Source organism: Melanostigma gelatinosum (assembly GCF_949748355.1).
Source record: "Melanostigma gelatinosum genome assembly, chromosome: 12".
Taxonomy (NCBI): domain Eukaryota; kingdom Metazoa; phylum Chordata; class Actinopteri; order Perciformes; family Zoarcidae; genus Melanostigma; species Melanostigma gelatinosum.
In genome coordinates this window covers 2716477-2725415 of record NC_136645.1, presented here as the reverse complement: position 1 = coordinate 2725415, position 8939 = coordinate 2716477, and the positions used below count along the sequence as shown (strand labels likewise).

General features: G+C 43.1%; 1 protein-coding gene across 1 annotated transcript in view; it reads left to right on the top strand.

The window, feature by feature from the left end:
• Window positions 1-3438: 3438 nt before the first annotated feature.
• cdh5 (cadherin 5) overlaps window positions 3439-8939 on the top strand; it is a 30761-nt gene continuing 25260 nt past the window's right edge. Inside the window, exon 1 of the mRNA XM_079280355.1 lies at window positions 3439-4096. The gene's annotated coding sequence lies outside the window, so the exon portion shown is untranslated. The remainder of the gene's footprint in view (window positions 4097-8939) is intronic.

The following is an 8939-nucleotide window of genomic DNA, read 5'->3' as shown; positions in this document are numbered from 1 at the left end:
TTTTGTCTACCCTCTGAATATGCTTCTAAAGATATTTATAAAAGCATTGTAGGTGTTAATGATGAAAGCGGCCTCTTTATGCAGATATAGCGCCGTTGAAAAAGATCTGGCATGTTCGACGTTTGCCTCCCTCTCTGTCTGTCTCTCAGTCCTCCAGTACTTGATGTTCCACTCCCAGCGGTCTTCTTCCAGTCAAACCACCAGTGGGGGGGGGGGGGGAATATCACCCGTTTCCTTACATGTCATGAGCGGAGCGAGGATGCAATTTTTAGTGCCAAAGTGTTTTAAAAAAAAAAAAGAAAAAGTAGGCCAAGAGCATGAGGATTTTTGAAAAGACAGAATGCCAGAGAGCCTCAGAGGAGGGGAGGAAAGAGAGACGTGTAAACAAGTTTCCATCATCGTTGCGACGTTTTGGTTGTTTGTTTGTGGGACAACCATCACTCTTGTACACGTCGAAAGAAAGCAGACAGCCGACATGAGGACAAACTCTTTGCTATTCCCTCCCTTGTTCCCTTTCTCTACATACATCACTGCCTCTGCCCGATTCAGTTTGATCATATTTAAAGGTACGGTTTTCAAAAATGATCAATACTTAAAGTGAAGCTGCATGTACACTACATATTAATATACATACATGAAGCACAGATAATTACTCATGGTGTACTAGGTTGATTAGAATAATGTTGGGTGATAGATAAAAACACAAAAACATTTTCAGAGACTTTCCTCGAGGCTTTTCTTTCTCTCTGGTGTGTAGCTGTCATCACGTTCACTCGTCTGTCCCTTATCTGTTTGAACTGACACACACATTTGCACACACACACTGTCTGACAGAGAGTTTTTCCCTGAAGTTAGATATTAGTTGTTTGTCAAAAAGCCCAAACGGATGACACTTAGAAAACAGCGTAGTTCACCGGGGAAGCAAGAACAAGGAATGTGGGTCGTAAAAATGTTATTCTTTAATAACACAACCTAACAGAGAGAGCGGCTGCGAAGGCTGGTGCACCCCGTCTCTAATGTCTCTTAAAATGTGAAGGCAGAAATAACACGATGACCTCTTATCGTTGTTCAGAAGATACAGCGGCCGTGTTTTGCTTCAGGTAACAAGACAATGAAATAAAAATCCAAGAAGACTGGTTTGAATCATGGATCAGAGACGTTGGTTTCTTTCAACTTCTGATAGCATCGCAATGAAGCAGCCTTTAGCCTCCGTACAACACGCACTGGGCTTTCAATCTACACCAGAAAGCAACATCTGTATATGTGATAGCTGACTACATAACTTATGTATCTTACTTAGTTTACGGAACAAACATACTTCTTTTAACAGACCACATTACTTTCCTAACCCTAACCAATACGTTGTGTTTGAATTCACAACAAAAAAATATTGAGATTAACATCCGTACGTAAGCTACTTAACTTAACTACTTAATTTACGTAAGTAGTTTTATTTAGGAAGTCCTAATTTTCACTCAAACCACAATCTATTCCTAAACATAACCAAGTAGTTCAGCTGCGTAAACCCACGCTGTAACTTTATTTTGAAAAGACACTGCATGTATTTAAGAAGCGGCTACTGTACGTTTCTTGAGAACATCGAGAAGTAAACTGATTTATTTGTAACTTGCATACTTTAGTATTCGGCACTTCCGTAACACAAACGAAGATCTTTTCTGAAACCTAACTAAGTAGTTTTGTTGTTTCCTGTAAAGACAGAAGTTTATTTTAAAAGACTGTTTGCATTTAACGAGCGGAAATTGACATTGTTGCTGGACCTTAGTTAGAAAACGCATATAAAGGAGGAGTAACTTTTCATAAGATTGCCCACAAACTGCTGCGTGAGGATACGATGCCCTGACTCATCCAAAATTGATGATGGGGGGAATTTAGAGCATCATAGTCTGAAGCAAAGGACCAGTGAGCAAGCTGTTGTATTTTAAGAGCTGGGAGTGAGAACGGGTTGTCCATTTGCAAATGCACAAAACAAACTAAATTGGAAACAACTTGCAAAACGCTGCTGTGAACCACCAACAGTGGAAAACCTCCACAGCTTACCTCCAATCGAGTAGTTTCAGTGACCGAAGCTGTTCCTTCACTACAAAGGTGCTGATCAGAAAAAGGTAAAAGGACGTTTGTTACGGTTTTGAACGTCAGCGAAAAAACAACCTTTTTGTCCTTCAGCTTGTGGAAATTATTGAGAGATACTAACATCCACAACTGCTGCAATAAGGGAGGAGGATTCTAAGTAAATGTTGATTTCTGTCATGTTGATGATCGGCATGCTGCTCCCAGATGTGACGAAAATATTCGATGTAGAGTGGAGCTCAAACTGCTAATAACACGAGAGCGAGCAAACAGAGAGAGAGTGAGGGAGAGAAGGAGAGAGGGAGAGAGGGAGAAAAGGAGAGAGGGAGAGAGGGAGAGAAGGAGAGAAGGAGAGAGGGAGAAAAGGAGAAAGAGAGAGAGGGAGAGAAGGAGAGAGGGAGAGAGGGAGAGAAGGAGAGAAGGAGAGACGGAGAAAAGGAGAGAAGGAGAGAGGGAGAAAAGGAGAGAAGGAGAGACGGAGAAAAGGAGAGAAGGAGAGAGGGAGAGACGGAGAAAAGGAGAGGGAGAAAAGGAGAGAGGGAGAGAGGGAGAAAAGGAGAGAGGGAGAAATGGAGAAAAGGAGAGAGGGAGAGACGGAGAAAAGGAGAGAGGGAGAGAGGGAGAAAAGGAGAGAGGGAGAGACGGAGAAAAGGAGAGAAGGAGAGAGGGCGAGAGGGATGGAAGTGAAAAAGAAAGACTGGACTGCTGTTGCCACAGGAGAGGTTTCATGTAAAAACACACACGCCGGCTTTCCTGTCCAATTCGCCAAATTACTGATGAACAACTCCCCCTGAAGAGAAGGGGGTGGGGGGGGGGGGGGTGAGATGGATGACGTGTGTGTGTGTGGCGACAAGATCTCTCTGTCAGATACACTCTCATACGCACACACACACACTCTCAGCCCTCTGAAATATTTACTAGCCTCATGTGGGGAAATCTCCAAGGATAATCCCCAATAACCTGTTTAACTTAATCCTTATCTCAAACACATGAATAATAAACCCCCCCCTCCAGCCCTCCACCTCCCCACTCTCCGTCTCTCCCTCTCTCCGAGGAGGACTGAAAAGTAACGCCTCTCTCACCTTCCTCTCCATCACCCTCCCTCCCTTCTACTCCCTCACACTCACTCCATCTGCTTCATGAACATGAGCCGGCTGCTTTCTCTGCCTCTCCGAGCGTCTTTGAGCTGTTCTGACATATGCGCTCCCTCTCTCAGCTTCTCAGCTTCTCTGCCTCTTTCCTTTTTTTTCTGTCTTTCCACCAATCCCCATACCTCTATATCTCTCTCTCTCCCCCCCCCCCCTCCTTCCAGGACAGGAAAAGGAGCAGTAGCGGGGTGCACCAGCGGAAACTGACCACAAAGACAGGGAGAGGAAGTGGGCAGTGACCTGTACGAGAGGCGACTGTGGTTTGGACAGCTGCGGTTCAACACTGGATGAGAAAACCACATCAGAGGCGACGGGAGGAAAAAAAAGAGCCAAAGAGCCTCAGAACCTGTTGGAGGAAAAACCTCAACAACCTGGGCTGTAAACACATTTTTGAGCACAGAACTTTGAGAGAAAAACGGACAGAAGCAGAGTGATATCTCAGCGATTACCTCCTGAGTTAACTCTGGAGCTTTGTCTTTGGAACTCTGGGATTCATCCTCATTCAAGAGGAATCAACCCATACTTCATCATCACAGACTTCTCTTGTTTTTATCTCGAGGAGGATTTTGTACAGAAACCTGGTGAGAAACCAAGCAGAGAGAGAAATCCCTGCCTGTTCGACACCTGCTGCTCTCTTTCAACATCAGAAACAAACCCTGCGGCACACGAAGAGCGTGGAAGACTCGCGCTCCCTGTTGAGCATTCGACCACCTACCAGCCTAATCTCGACCGCAACCTGCCTCATTAATAAAGTATAACCTCAGTCTGAGCGAGCAAGACAGCACCGTGAAGAATTTGAGCTTCATTTTGGCCCAAAATAAAGGTCTGATTCTACTGGGCGTGGACCATCTGTCTGTGTGGTAAGTTTCCTTTTTTTTCTATCTTGAGAAACACTGATTGTGCAGGTGTGTTATGTGTGTGTCGATCATAAGTACAGGCGCTGAACAATTATACGGATGGATACATCCAGAGCTTTCCAGTTCAGCAAATGAGAGTCTGAATTTGATAAAAAAGCAGTGAGCAGCAAATGTAACCCAGATCCTTTGAAGAACGCTCCAGGCTATACTTTCCCAGTCCCTCCAGGGTGAAACGCTCATGAATACCGGTCAAACTGTCTCGAAGAAGGTACCGAAATAACTTGAAATAATGGTCGTTACCCCTTCAAGGATGTTGACATATGTCCAATGTCCAATGATCTCGGACAGCTCCGTGGAGATTTGAATGCTGTAATTGAGCTCTGTTTCCCCCCAGAGGGCTGGACTGTCATTCCTGGAGACAGACTGCTGCGACCATTAAGACGATACCGGATGATCGAGGACAGAGCAGCACATTTTAATAGACAGAAAATATATCCATTCATTTTGAAGAGTTCTGTCAACTTGATGTCAAGCTGGTGCGGCTATAAAGTATTGATGACGCCATTTAATATTTGCAAAGTGGTCGCGTGGTGTTGTTTTGTCAGCTGGAGAGTTGCCTGCTGTACATGCAGAATTTGTTTAGTGCATAAAGGGGTTGACACAATGATAAAAAATCTCAACGTTTGAGAGGGTATTCAGACCATTTCTGGTGCTGTGGTTATAACATGGCAAGCTGTTTCTGTTTTTCTGTCCACCCCTGTGTATGTGAGAATAGTTCCTCCTTCGTGATGTTGTCTCTGTGGCTCTGGATCCATGGCCCCGAGTGACAGAGGTGATTTGATTCGGTTGTTACGTCGAAAGCCTTTGATGCAACTAAACCCAGTGGTCTAATTCCTGGAGAGGGAACTATCAGTGGAAATCCTTTGGGTGCCATCTGGGAGACCTCACACACACACACACACACACACACACACACACACACACACACACACACACACGAGCACACGCACACAAGATTCATGATTGGAGCCATTCATTCAGATATATGTCAGAGTGGTTGACAGGCTGTCCAGCTGTGGCGATGTTAGTGCAGCTGAAGTCACTGATTGCAACTGAAAGACCCAGTTGGGGTTTTATTGTCAGTGGCTGACCTGTATTCTGCCCTTTACACAATATACCACACTTCACCTTGTATTTGAACATGTTTGAATTTAAATTATAATGTTCTTGAACGTGTCCCTGACTGGTCCACAGCTCCGCCTCAGAATGTGAGGCTTTCAAATGTTGCAAACTGGCCTGATCGGAAATATTTCAAACGTTTTTTTGTGACGTGCTGGTTCAACAAATGAGAAATAATCGTGTAACTACTTTAACAATATTTACATGATTTATAAGGTAATTCGGTATGTGTCGCGTGGACAAGAAAAATCATATCCCCTCACAGTTGGGCTCCTTCAACATTTTCACGACTCGGATGTGCCGTGTTGGAAATGTTGCCTTCGGCAGAGTCAGGGGCTGACAGCTGAGCCAAAACCAACGTGGATAACACGCTAGGCTTTAAATTGTTTTCAGATGGCTGTTGGTTATTACTGTCAGATGTAAAGCTGGCCCACATCGTTCATAACAGTCTCGCTGGAATGAAATCTGAGTCGTTTGATTGTGAAAGAAAATAGAATTAACTAGAAGGCTCTTGAACACCAATCGGAGCATGAATAAAGTCTGTGACATGACAGTGTCAGTGAGGACACAGTGTGTGTGTGTGTGTGTGTGCGTGTGTGTGTGTGTCTGTGTGTGTGTGTGTGTGAGCGGTTCCTGGTGTGACTTGCTGGCAGACAGATTGTTAGAAGCTGCTTTGTGATTAAACATGTTTTAATCTCACCAACAGACACAGACACTGTTCAGCAGTCAACCATCACCGATTTGAAGCTGTGGAATCACCTCCTGTGCCACATAAGCCGTGTTTCCATTCACACATTTGTTTTGAACGTGCATTTCGATGTATGCATTGGAAAAGCTGCGTGAAAACAAAAGCAAAATTTGGATAAAAAAAAACTCAGTCGCAAAAGTAAATTGTAAATTAAAACCTTTGCCGAACAATTCTGACATAGCGAACATTCACTTCACATGACTGATGAGCTGTTTCTCATATATTCTAATGCTTGTCTTCGTCTCAAGCATGAAACATGGCCAAACTATGGCTGACATTAAAAAGAACAATTAAAAATGTTCCCACTTGAAACTAATTCCTGACGACCGCTCTCCATGTATCTCTTGTAGATGGCTAACCCTAACCCTAACCCAAGGAGACCTTTTTGTTTTCAGTTTGCAACCTCTTCTCTCACGCTGTTCACAGGCAGATTACCGTGATTATATATTTTTCACACTAATGTAGAAGGTACAGGTTCCTCCTCCGGGGAGTAGTTCGCAAATGTCAACCTGTTCAATTATGCAGCAGGCTATCTCGTGTGCAAAGTACACACCTTCATGTAAGGGTGGCGCTAGAGAAAAAGGTCATGTGATCATCAAAGTCAACAGGGTTCATCCTCTGGGGACCACGAGTAGCCTGAAGAAACTTCACGGCGATCCAGCCAGTCGTTATCTTTTTCAAAAAACGTTCATGTTTTGGTACAAGAGTGGCACATGAAGAGTGGCCTGATTGGAAAAGGTTCATCCTCATTTGGTTCTGGCAACCAAACGATAGATAGATAATTTTCCCCGGGACGAAGTCTTCTGAACTCTTCACAGATGACAGACTAACATACCATTCATGCTTTAGACGAATCCAAAAACAAAAAACACACAATCTTATCACGTTAAAGGCCAGAGGGGTCCTTTTACTCCATTCAATCTTGTGACATATTATTTACTTGGAGCCCTTTTATTTCAATCAAAGAGAAATGTGCATTTAAGAGTTTTTATTTCTGTGAATCGACTTCCATCAATACATTCATGCTCGTTGCCATTTTTCTGGCTCCGTCATGTGAAGACGAGGCCCCCAATCTTCATTTTCATCTACAAAACTCTGATTGACTCGGTTGTTTTCAAACACCAGACCTATTTCATGAGTTTGAATCGCGGTCTGGCATCTACGCTCAAATTCTCATTATGTTGGTGTCGTTCTTTTGTTACCGGTGCGGATTCGGATGATGGGACGTCAGATGATGATATGAACCACTGATCCACCGCGCCACTCATATTGAAATGTCACATATAAATATTTATATGCAATAAATAATTACATCCCTTGTCCTTAAGATTTCAAGACAGAGCTGAGTTGTATTTCTGTGGATGAACTTCGACGACTCCTTCGGCGACCGCCGGAACTATGAAGTCTTGTTGACTCGTTTCGTTGCTTTGGCCTTTAGTTGAGTGAAACTAGGTCAGACCTGTCTGCCAGTCACACAACATCCCGCAGAATGACAACTGCATCTCAGCGTCTGTTTCTGCTCCTCCGTCACACTCGCGCACACACTCCCTTTGCCTGCGGACAATGTACAGATGTAATTACAGATATTTCCTGGGTGTTATTTATTCTTCATACCTCTGAAAGATGCCTTTGATACATGATGCCATAAATAACTTTGTATAATCCTGAAGTAAGATTTGCATGCATGACACTTGCAGTTGAGTTGCATAAAAATGACAGGTAGTAACAACTGTTTGAACACAAATCAAAACTTTACGTGCATCTTCTTGATCATCCTCAAGATTTTACAAGTCACAGTAAAGGATTTTTTGAAGTAAAAAGTTAAATTGCCACTCAAGAAAAATGTGTTAAATTGGTGTGTTTATCCTTCACACCATCTTCGAAGTTGCTAATCCGCTTTCAAGGTGAGGCAGAGAGAGTGACGAAAAAGAAAGAGGTGAAGAGGAAAAGGTGAGAAAAGAGAAAAAAGGTGGAATGACAGACAGGAAACAGAAATAGACTGTGTGGAAAAAAAACAAGTTCAGTTTTCACCTTGAGTGACTCAACCGAAGAGAAGTGGAGACATTTAAGAGGAAAGAAACGATTGAGAAAATGAGACAGAGAGAAAAAGAGAGACATGCCGTCAGCAGCTGAATACCAGGAAGGGTGTGTCCACTCACTAATCATGACCCCTCATTAACAGACCCCACGGCATTTCCCAGAAGGCATTGTGTTTACCCTTCCTGCTTCTGATAAAAGGGAAGGAGTAACTGAAAAAATGCCCTTTTAGGGAAAATGCCCCCGGTGGATTTGTCATCACAGAAATAACTGTGTGTACTGTGTCGTAGGATGTTGTTGTATAAGTGTGAGTAAGTCGTTTGATGCGATAGTCCAGCTGAGTCAAACTGTATATCACCTGTTCTTTGCGTAATACCAAAACATATATTTCTATAATGTCCCACCTAACACTTGATCACACGATGTTGAACGCTGCCTTCAAATGCAGTCGTGTTTATTGAAGAGTCGGTATGAACGCCAACGTTTTCTGAAAGCTACACGTGTTCACGAGCGGTGACGTGTTTGCTGATGTTGTCAGAAATAGGGGAGGCCATGTAAGTTCATATTTGATATTATTTTATGTTATGAATATAGATATACAGTAATATTATAATTATTGTCGTACAGAGTTTTTCTTTGTAACTTTATAATATGTCTGAGGAAAACAAAAAGTCCTGTGTCATTGTGCTTTGTTTTCACTCATGAACCAAGAATATTGTGTACATGACTTCCAGTGTTGTAACCACAAGCTCACGAGCAGGCGGCAGTACACACAATGTCAATTTATCGGTGTCCAGTAGCAATAAGGAAATCCATACAGTTTGTAATTGAGTTATATGGATTTATACAGTCGTACGTCCAGTTGGATTACAAACAACAACA